Source organism: Lactuca sativa, chromosome 4, assembly GCF_002870075.4.
Source record: "Lactuca sativa cultivar Salinas chromosome 4, Lsat_Salinas_v11, whole genome shotgun sequence".
Taxonomy (NCBI): domain Eukaryota; kingdom Viridiplantae; phylum Streptophyta; class Magnoliopsida; order Asterales; family Asteraceae; genus Lactuca; species Lactuca sativa.
In genome coordinates, this window is record NC_056626.2 from 387,440,236 (window position 1) to 387,451,634 (window position 11,399).

Below are 11,399 nucleotides of genomic sequence, written 5' to 3' on the forward strand. Positions count from 1 at the left end.
TGTCAATTGTGTGATAGTTGATTTGGGGTGAGAATCCTTTTGGATTTAAGGGGTGGATGAAAATTAGAGTGGAAGCCCATCTAATTTCGTCCAAGGCCTGTGTTCTGGAAGATTCTGTAACATCCTGTTTAATTAATAAATAAATATATAAAATTGATAAACAGATAGTTGCCCTAAATCCATATTATTTAGTGGGGTATTGGTTTTGGGAAGCCAAATGTTATAAATTGAATTATTCGAGGGTTAAAAAGTAATTTTGGGATTTATTTTGAAAAGATTTTGAAGGCTAAGGGGCTATTTGGTAAGTATTAGACTTAATTTGTAAAGGATTTCAGGAGGCTGGGTTAAAAAAGTAAATTTCGGGCCAACCCCCCTCCCCAACTTATCCCTCCCATTTACGGCCACACACCTCCTGACTCCTCCATTATCGGTCATTATTCCTCGTCTATGAAATTGGAGGACCACCGAGAAGCCAATACCGCCAATAAGGTCGTTGTTGCTGCCGCCGTTTGGGCTATTGTCGTCACTAGCTGGTGCTATTGCCGGCTGTTTCGCTCACCATCATTTTTCCTCTCTATCTTCCTAGTCATTCATCATAATGTTGGACGTCGTGAACGTCGTTGCTGCTGCTGGGAGTTATTAAGTCGCTATGGTCGTGGTTTCGGTGAAGGATTGCCACCGTTTCCCAGCCGGAAACGCTCCATTATGTTCGTTGCGGTCGTGTTTGTCGCGTGCTGCCGTTGTCGCCATCGTTTTATGCCACCTGGAGGGGTGGCTGGGCTTGTTAACGGCCAGAAGTGATTGTGGTGTTTGTATGTGGTTGTTGGAATGATACTTGGCTGGAAACCCGAATGAAAGACCCCATTGCCACCACTCGCCACTGCCGGTCACCACAAGGTGTTTATATGTGTGTGTATGTTTAGCTTAGTTAGTGCGTGTGTTACTTTTGGTAATCATTGTAAATTGTAACAAAAATGGAATAATGGAAAGAAAGGAACCCTAACTACCACCGTGAGGTGGTGGCTGCCGCCACCGGCCGCCGTGTCGGGTGGTGGTGTGCTTGCCTTGTTGAGTTTGATTCGTTTGGGATGCTTGAAACCCTAATGGGCCTAGTGAAAACCCTAATGGGTCTATTGGACCCTAATTGACCAAAGGAAAACCCTAATGGGCTTAAGGACCTAACTATTGGGCCTATTAGGCTAAGATGGGTTTGAAACCCTTATTAGGGTTTGGAAAACCATAATGCCATGAAACCCTAATTTGGGATTTATCGGGACTGCATCGGAATTATTTAATGAACTCAAATATTAATTAACAACATTGGCAATTAACCTAAAGGGTACATTAGACTTAATGGGTTAAGTCCTTAATGGGTTAAGTAGGAACACTTAACCCTAATCAACATTTTATGTGAAAAACCCTAATTGCAATTGGGTTCTTATTGGGCCACTTATTGAACTAAGTTGTTGTGGGCCTTAATGGGCCAATTGGGAACATGTTATAGACTAAGGAAATCCTTGGGCCTTAGGATAAGACCTGTTAGAGGGGCTTGGGCCCAATTGGGAAAATTGGGCCATAATTGGGCCACAACTGGGCCTTGAGGACTATGAGAGGTTGAGCCATGGGAATGCCCAATGGTTGGACTAGAATAATTGGCTGGGCCTTCAAGTAAGTCCATGTAGATGTTTGGGCCCAATTTGGGAAATTGGGCCATATGTTGGGCTTTGGCCCATTACTTGTCTATTGGGCCTTTGGATTTCGCCTTGAACTGAATAAAGCTAAGTTAGGGTAAAGTAGTCTTTTACCCCCAAGTATGGAGTTGTGGTTATGCATTGGGAACCAACTATTAATTTGCTGTTGTTTGATGTTGACAGTTCGGGAACCTGTCAACCAGCACTGGGGTTTTATCTGCGGGACTTCAGCAGTGCCAGGTGAGTCTCCTCACCATACCAATGGGTCTAAGGCACCAATGCTGCCCCATTTTATGATATGTCATACACTAGTTGAAGTTTTATTATGTGGCATGTTAGATGTTTATGTGATAGTGAGTATGCTAGTGATTATGTGGTATGCTAATTGATTTTGTGGTACGTGATATGCTAGTGGTCTTTATGATACTTGCATGGAAGACCTCGGGGGGTTCCTGAGGCACTTAGGTGTAAGCCCTTGGAGGGTTTCCTTGGCATCCAAGGTCAAGACCTCGGGGGGTTCTCGAGGCACCTAGGTGTAAGACCTTGGAGGGTTTCCATGGCATCCTAGGTCAAAGACCTCGGGGGGGTCCCGAGGAATTAGGCTAAGACCATATGGGGGTTCCCATGGCACCCGGTGTAAGACCCTGGAGGGTTTCCAGGGCTTCCCTATATGTTTATATGCATGGATGACGTAGTTGATATGATTTATGTGAGTATGTGAATAAGAACCTGGAGGGTTTCCATGGCATCTTTATATATGCATATGCATGCTTATGCGATTGTTACGGTTTATGCAGCTGTTATAGCTGATATAGGTTATGTGGTTATGTGGATTGTATGGGGTATGCTCTGGGGAACTCACTAAGCTTCATGCTTACATTTTTGTTTATGGTTTCAGGTATCATCAATTTGGAAAAGAAGGGCTTGGATTGATCGCAGTGTACACACCTATGATTTCCGCAATGAATGATTTTGGGATAAACTTTGATAAATATTTTACTTAATGATGATTTGAAATGTTTGAAATGAATGGTATCAATGCTTTAGCTACATTTAAAAATGAAAATTTTACCCTTTATTTTTGGGTTGTTACAAGTAGGTATCAGAGCCTTAGTTTGAGGGATTCGGACATAACTAAGGATCTGTAAAGTTTTCAAAAACTGAAAAAAAAAAATATGTTTTCAAAAGAAGTTTTCTAAGACAAGAAAGGGTGTGGTGCATGCAATCAGTCGAGCTCAAGTAAGTTTCCATAGAATACCCACATTTGTTATCTGTTATGATTTGATTATGAATCTGTGAACTGCATGCTAGTTAGGGCTAGGAGAGATGCCTTAATATGTTATATGAGTTGGTAGACTTGCATGCTAGTGCTGAGTAGTCAACGATAGAGTTGGCCTGATATGTGATGCTTGTAGCCTTGGAGATACTAGATGCCATGCTGGAATGAGAATGATAATTGGTATTTGTAACTGCTATGTGTATGCTTTTAAAATTGTATATGGTTAGGATCTTATAGCCTTAGAATAATAGATTTTGCCTTATTTCCTGTTCCTTGTTTGGTTGTGGTCCTTGGGAAGAGTCTATTATTCGACAATCTATTGGATCCTGTTATGTGTATAATTTGCATGCATAAGGTAGCCGACAGTGAGGATTGATGGATGTGGATAGCGCGAGCTGCTATATGTGGACTGAATGTTTTATGATAGTTCTTCGGGTCGGAGTGCAACTGCACGAATGCTGCTTGCTTTGTACTTTGTCGAACTCTTAAGTGATGGGAGTCAGCTACTAAGTGGATGTAACGATATCCAGGAGGTAGATGACTGGCATCGTGGGGAGTTCTTCAGCAGCTGATGGAAGGGTGAGTTCGGGGACCTAGGAAAGCCTAGGATATGTTTCAGTGGGTTAGTAGTGAGTCTCAATGAGACTTGGGTGTACTAGCTGTACTAGTTTGAGGAAGTGACTTGGAGTATTCGGGAGGATTGCTGAGGAAAGTATGGATAGGTGTAGAAGGTAGTATTGGGCCCATACTATTGAAAGCACAGGATCCATACTCGAATCGGTGAGAGTCTTGGAGAATCTGAGAAGCTTCGAGGAGGATTTTGTGACCCGATTTGGGGACAGAACATGTTCCAGTTGTTGCAGCTTAGCCATTGGCAAGTGGGCATGGTGGTGTGTTGTGCCTGTATGTTGTGATGGTTGAGGCTACTCGAGTATTGCAAGGCCGGAGCCAGCGCAGCACGTACGAGGAAGTGCTCAAGGGAGTTTGTCACTCCAAGGGTTTAGGTTGCTACAGGTGTGGCAGAGTTGATCATGTCAGCTGAAGGTGATCAGTATTCCTCCAGATGTTGCAGGTATGTCATCTTCTACTGCTATTAGGTGGATGTTGGGAATACGTATCGCTTTGGAATTGTGAGTGAGTTGGATAAGTCAGATCTCGGGTCTGGTTTTTGCTAATGTTTGGCTTATCAAGGATCATATATGCCATTCTGCATGCCGAAAAGTCAGTGATGAACCCATAGAGGAACGCATCTTGTGAAGTAGGTTCCAAGTGTACCGTTATCATTCTGGATCTTTGACGAGATTTGTGCAGGAGTATTATTTGGGAGATCCTTGGTCGGAATTAGTGGGATAGTTCTCCAGCAAAGTCAGAGTTCAGTGATTCTATCATTTGTTCGTATATGGTTGAAATTGTTTATGGATGAACTTTGGAGTTCAAGGCACTACTATTACTAAGTTAGGATTAGTAGCACGAAGATGGTGATGTCAGTTGTGGGTGTTAGATGCATAAGTGGTTAGTCATCGGATGTTCAAGAGAATTGTATTTTCACATGGGCTGTGTACGGATAGAGTTTAGTGGTGCTACGAGATTAGAAGTGGGAACGAGGACTCGTCAGCCAGAGTGAAGATTAGAGCCTCTAGTTGTCAGCATGGGAGGTGGATTGAGGTGTCAGACTGGAACATATTTCAAGAGTACTCATCAAGATTTTCGAGTATGGGCGATCTTAAGGTTTAACCGGTGATTAATCGCTAGCATTGGTAAGATTAGGTTGTCATCAGTGGGATACTAGAAAGCAAGAAGGATTGGGAATCCTTCAAATCTCATGTATTGCGAAGACTTAGTCGAATCTAAGTAAGGGAGAATCATGCAAGTATTTAGGACAGAGATAGGTTTGAGACCGGGAGGGACTTCTCGTCCTCATCAAGGGAAAATGGCAGCCCAAGTGGGTATTTGGTTTGAGGGTTGTGCAAGTTTGGAGTTCAGTAGAACTCCCCAGCATGTGAACCGCGTCTTCTTGGAGGCTTGCTAGTAGAATTTGGGGAAGCAGGTTGGGGCTCCAGTTATTGATGGAGTTCAGTTTGGGTGTTGAGTGGAGTGCGTGCTCGAATTTGTTTGCGTTTTCAATCAATAGATTAGGGGTAAGGTATCGGGCTAGGGTTGTGTTAGGATGAAGGTGTTGTAAGAATACGGGGGAGCCATAGCATTCACTAATGGTCAGTTGGTATGGAAGTGTTGTAAGACTACGGGGGAGTCATAGCATTCACTAATGGACAGTTGGTATGGGAGTGCTGTAAGTTTGCGGGTGTAGCCATAACATTCACGATGTTAGCATATAGTACTCTAGTGATGTAAGTCTGTGGATGTAGCCGTAGCCTACACTTGGTTGGTAGATGGAATGAGTGTGTTGTGAGGACACGTAAGGAACAGTAGTACCCACCAGTTCGGGTGTAGCAGTGAGGATATGGAAATCCACGAATTGGATTTCGGAATTACCCAGATGGATTAAATCTGGTTGAGACAGTGACAAGCCTGTAGGATCGCCCCTACAAATTATGAGATTAGGAAAGCAATGGACTGTCTAAGGTCATTCGGGATATTAGGCTACCATTGGTCGGGTAGCAATCACTTTTAGACTTGGATTTGGTAATGTCAGGATTCAATACATGGACCCGCTCGGTTGGATTGGGAGGTTTTTAGAGCCACAGTGGCATGATAATTAGTGGCAACTTGTTCCAGAGGAGGTTTCGTTCAAGAAGTCGCATGGAGCGACTGCATGCGAGTCTTTTGGCTCCGTAATCGGGTCGAGATCCGATATTTCAGATGATCGGAGAACGAATTGAGACCAGGAAGGTCTCAGTGGATTTTGGGAAGCAGTCATGTAGCAACATGTGTTTCAGGCAGTTTAAGCGATTGGGAAGTATTAGTAATGGTGTTTAGGTTATGTATACGAACGAAATAACTGCTTGATTTGGAAGTGACAAGTCACTCACAACAGAATCAGCTGAGCCTTGTCCGAGTATAAGTGAGCTACAAGGGTAATGGGGTTTGTGACTCTGTTTTCCAGTGGGAACCTCGATTTCTCAGAAGTTGAGTAGTCAGTTGAAGGATAAGTGGGTCGGGTTAACCAATACTGATGTAGCATAAAAGGTCTGCCAGGGAGTCTGACCACCTCAAGACTACAGATTTCAGATAAAATAGACATGATTCAGTTGCAAGAAATTCGTTTATGTGGGGATTATAGGGCCTGGCGAAGATTGGTCATGGCTACCCTGGAAAGACTTGGGTGTCCCCAGGATGGTGACCAAGTTACTAGAATGGTTGAGCGTGTAATCAATGGTAAGGAATGATTTTGAGGACATAATCTAATTTAAGTGGGGGAGAGTTGTAACATTTAGTTTAATTAATAAATAAATTGATAAAATTGATAAACAGATAGTTGCCCTAAATCCATATTATTTAGTGGGGTATTGGTTTTGGGAAGCCAAATGTTATAAATTGAATTATTCGAGGGTTAAAAAGTAATTTTGGGATTTATTTTGAAAAGATTTTGGATGCTAAGGGGCTATTTGGTAAGTATTAGACTTAATTTCTAAAGGATTTCAAGAGGCTGGGTTAAAAAGGTAAATTTCGGGCCAACCCCCCTCCCCATCTTATCCCTCCCGTTTACGGCCACACACCTCCCGACTCCTCCATCACTGGTCATTGCTCCTCGTCTGTGAAGTCGGAGGACCACCGAGACGCCACTGCCGCCATTAGGGTCGTTGCTGCTGCTGCCGTTTGGGCTATTGTCATCGCTCGTTGGTGCTATTGCCGGCTGTTTCGCTCACCATCATTTTTCCTCTCTCTCTTCCCTGTTGTTCATCGCAATGTTGGACGTCGTGAACGTCGTTGCTGCTGTCGGGAGTTATTGTGTCGCTATGGCTGTGGTTTTGGTGAAGGATTGCCACCGTTTCCCGGCTGGAAACGCTCCATTATGTTCGTTGCGGTCGTGTTTGTCGTGTGTTGTCGTTGTCGCCATCGTTTTACGCTACCTGGAGGGGTGGCTGGGCTTGTTCACGGCCAGAAGTGATTGTGGTGTTGGTATGTGGCTGTTGGAATGATACTTGGCCGGAAACCCGAATGAAAGACCCCATTGCCACCACTCTCCACTGCCGGTCATCACAAGGTGTTTATATGTGTGTATATGTTTAGATTAGTTAGTGTGTGTGTTACTTTTGGTATTTCATTGTAAATTGTAACGAAAATGGAATAATGGAAAGAAAGGAACCCTAACTACCACCGTGAGGAGGTGGCTGCCGCCTCCTACTGCCACCTGCCGCCATGTCGGGTGGCGGGGTGCCTGCCTTGTTGAGTTTGATTCGTTTGGGATGCTTGAAACCCTAATGGGCCTATTGAAAACCCTAATGGGTCTATTGGACCCTAATTGACCAAAGGAAAACCCTAATGGGCTTAAGGACCTAACTATTGGGCCTATTGGGCTAAGATGGGTTTGAAACCCTAATTATGGTTTGGAAAACCATAATGCCATGAAATGGACCGAGATCCGAATATCAGCAGTTTCGAGTGTTAGGGAAGGATGTCCTGATGACAACCCTCTAAACTCGATGCGGATACTTCGAGTCCGTAGTGATACCCCTCGGATAGGACCAATACGCCCATAATATTCATGAGCTTAATTAGTAGGGTACACCATTCTTACTTCGATCAGTTCGTCCTTCTCCTTGTAATGACTTATTTATCTACCCTCGTAGTAAGAAGGAATCCATGGAAAAATTACCCTCAGAGAAACCCTTCGTGAAGTTCTCTAAAAACGAGTTTTGGAATTTAAGAGTCAAATTCCTGAGACACACTATTAGTGATGGGAAATTCTTGAGTACTCTGTAAATTTATCAAAACCGTTGGGAATTTGTCGGCACCGCAGACGCCGACAGAAATTCGCCAAATTCTAGGTCTTGCAGACCTACTATCGTAGTCCATTCAGAACTCCTCGCAAATTACTGAAACCTCTTATGACATTGACTCAGAAGGGAGTGGCCCTTGACTGGGAAGACAAGCAAGAGGAAGAAAACCTTGGAATTTCAAGTGAGAGGCCAAATCCTTTTGGAAATCTCACTCTGGGAATGGCTTAATACGCTTCGTAACGCGTGGAAAGCTAAATCCATGATAGTCAGGACCTCCGAGATTCTTACCGGAATCGGTCCTATATCTCACAGACTAGACCTACTCCGCGAGCTTAGTAACATGCATTCTACTCTTCACGTCTCGAACTTGTAAAAAGTATTGATCTGACGAGACTCTTGAAATCCCACTCGAAGAGATCGAGTCCCACAAGAGCCTCATACGTACCATTTATATTACTAGTAAGCTACCATATGGGTAGTTTAGGAAGATACTAATATGTTTACTAGAATGCGAAATCATACCACTAGTCAGTTCATTCTTGAGTCTATACATGCTAGATAGAGAGAGAACACACATTACAGCTAGTACACACCGTGCATTACTATACATGCTAGATAGAGAGAGAACACACATTACATAGATATGTTTACATGAGTGCGTTTACATATACGATAATAGGACAGACATCACTCAGTGTTATAGCATGGAACGATTTCAGGATCTAACTATACCAATGAATCACAACGCATTGTGATAGTTATATTGGGTATACGTGATCATAGTAATGTGGATGTTCACGGCTTGCAAATATGCAGGGGTCGTGTGTGGGTCCTAAAATCTCTTTGACACGGGAGCGTCTAGCCTAGGATCTAGCCATCACATTATGCCTTATCCCTCAAATAAGGCAATATTAGTACAAAAGTAGTCACTTATTACAAATACTATAGTACTTACGAGATTACAATAGGTTAAAGGTAGTTAGTACGGTTGTAGTTATTTGATACTACACCATAGTACTATTTCATTTTCCCATTACATTCACTTCGTTAACATTCAAACGATGCACGGTAATGAAGAAGCTATATTTTGGGTTAATGAGAGTCGGATTTGGGAAAATACACACTCTTACAGGAGACACACACAGATACTAGATGCCTTGGTAGAAGGCTACTCTCAGTAGGAAGCATAGGGCTTTCTAGGATGTTCAAAACGTTTTCATACTTACAGTTCATATACATACAAATACTTATAGTTCATATACATACAAATACTTACAGTTTATATACATACAAATACTTATAGTTCATATACATACAAATACTTACAGTTCATATACATACAAATACTTACAGTTCATATACATACAAATACTTACATACAAATTAAGACACTAAAATACTTATGATCTCACCAGCTTTAAAGCTCATACTCCCTTTCAAAATAACTTGTATCCTCAGGTCAACAGTAGACAGGTACCGATGCAAGGTTTAGAGAAGATGGTGCTCGTTCAAGACTCATCTTTCATTTTGATTTATACTTTAGTGTTTATCATAATTTGACAGAACACACTTGTATTAACATTATATTATTAATGCAATGGATGATGTTGTTGCTTGTTTACTACTTTTCATTGTTGTGATACTGTACTTGACGTCCTCCGCCCCAGAACGTTTCCGCCGTTCATGGTTTTGGGGTGTGACAGATTGGTATCAGAGCATTGTTTATAGTGAATTAAGTATATCAACCCATAAAAGATATACAGACTATAAATACAATGGGATTAAAATACTCTGACCAAGAGTTTATACTTTAAGTAGTAAAATATTTAATTAAGTATACGTGCCTGCATTCATGCTAAAATCAGTGTCACTAGGACAGTACAAAAGAATTACGATTGTTGGGCAACACAGGTGGACTTAGAGACATATGGTCAAAACTGGGAAGATATAGCCTGGTCAACTATATTATCCGAGGGTTGACTAGCATGTGCCTAAGTGTAGTTGTGTGGTTGCAACAAGTCTAAAATCTTACCAACAATACCACAATGGGAACAATAGAACATAAACCTAAAATACTATAGGGGTATTTGGTGTTCCTATAAGTACTTCATACTTGAGAACTAAACGGGATCTTCATTACAAAGTTGATAGTTGCTAAGTGGATACACTAAGGCTATATGTAACTAGGATGTTATAGACTTAGAATCTGTGAAAATTTTGCTTTACCCCTATTCTTTGTGAATTTGGAGTAAGGTCACTTATTCAAAGGCCTATCCTGTCTTGCTTACATATAACTGGTATTCACTTCACAAATAGTGATGTAACTAATGAAGATTTTCTAAATATTTATATAGATAGTTCGTCTAATAATTATTTTCTTACCCCAATTCTCGCATAGATAACATGGCTGGACTCCATCCCCACGACAATTCGTACCTTCCGAATGAAGTCATTGCTGGATGGTTTGGAGAAGAACCAGAGAATGATCATCCTATCCCTCTGAATGAGCACCATGATGAAGACCTTTCGGATGGTGCTAACTCCGAACCCGAGGTTGAGAACCTACCCCAGGCAGCTCCCTTTCCAAATCCTAACCCTCGTCCGGCTTTTCATGGCCCGACGCCTCCATGGGTGGAATGCTTGGAAACACGGAGCCAAGGAAAAGATCATCCCATGCCATTTAATGGTGACCGAAGCTTTTATGAACTGAGCAATGGGGGCTTAGCAGACAGAATCTTGCCAATCCTGGTCCGCAGAGTGGCCCGAAATGAGATTCAAGGCAGGACAACCCTACATCAGATCACAAAAGTTGTCGCCAATGCGAGAATGCATACCCTCCACACCATTCGTCTGGAAGATGCTCGTGAGAGATCTGAGAGAGACCATGAAACCCTGCTGCGAGAACTGGCTGAATCACGAGCCAAAGTCATAGAACTCCGAGTACGCCAGAGGGTGTACGAAAGACACCTACTTGAAGTGGAACGCCAAATGGCTGAACTGAGAGTTCACCAGAGGGATGACCGTCGCCAATAGTATATGCCTTACTTTATTTTTCCTTGTTAAAAGGAATCGTTTTCTGTCTATGCCCGATGTGGCATTTTCTATAAAACTATCTTGTACTGTAAGTACTTTAGTTAGGCCTTTATGCTGTCAAGGACTACCTACTCTGGATATGATGTAAGACCTTTTACAAGGTCATTTTCCCGAACTTTTACATCATGAATATCAAAGATATTGACAGTCGGCTAACTTCTGTGTCATTCTTTATTCAAATACTCTCATCATACTTTCATTGGAGTATATCTGAAACATGCTTTAGTCAAGACATTAGACTATAGAAATTTAGCTTCGGAGACATTTCCAAGTGTCTTTTAGTGGTTGGATCATGTTATTCACCAACCAACGATACCTCGGCTTGAACGACAAGAGTGTTGAGACCATTCTACGAACTTACTTCCACTCAGTACTCGGACTGCATCATGGGGATGTAGGTCAAACCTTCGTGAACATACTTCCAATCCGTACAAG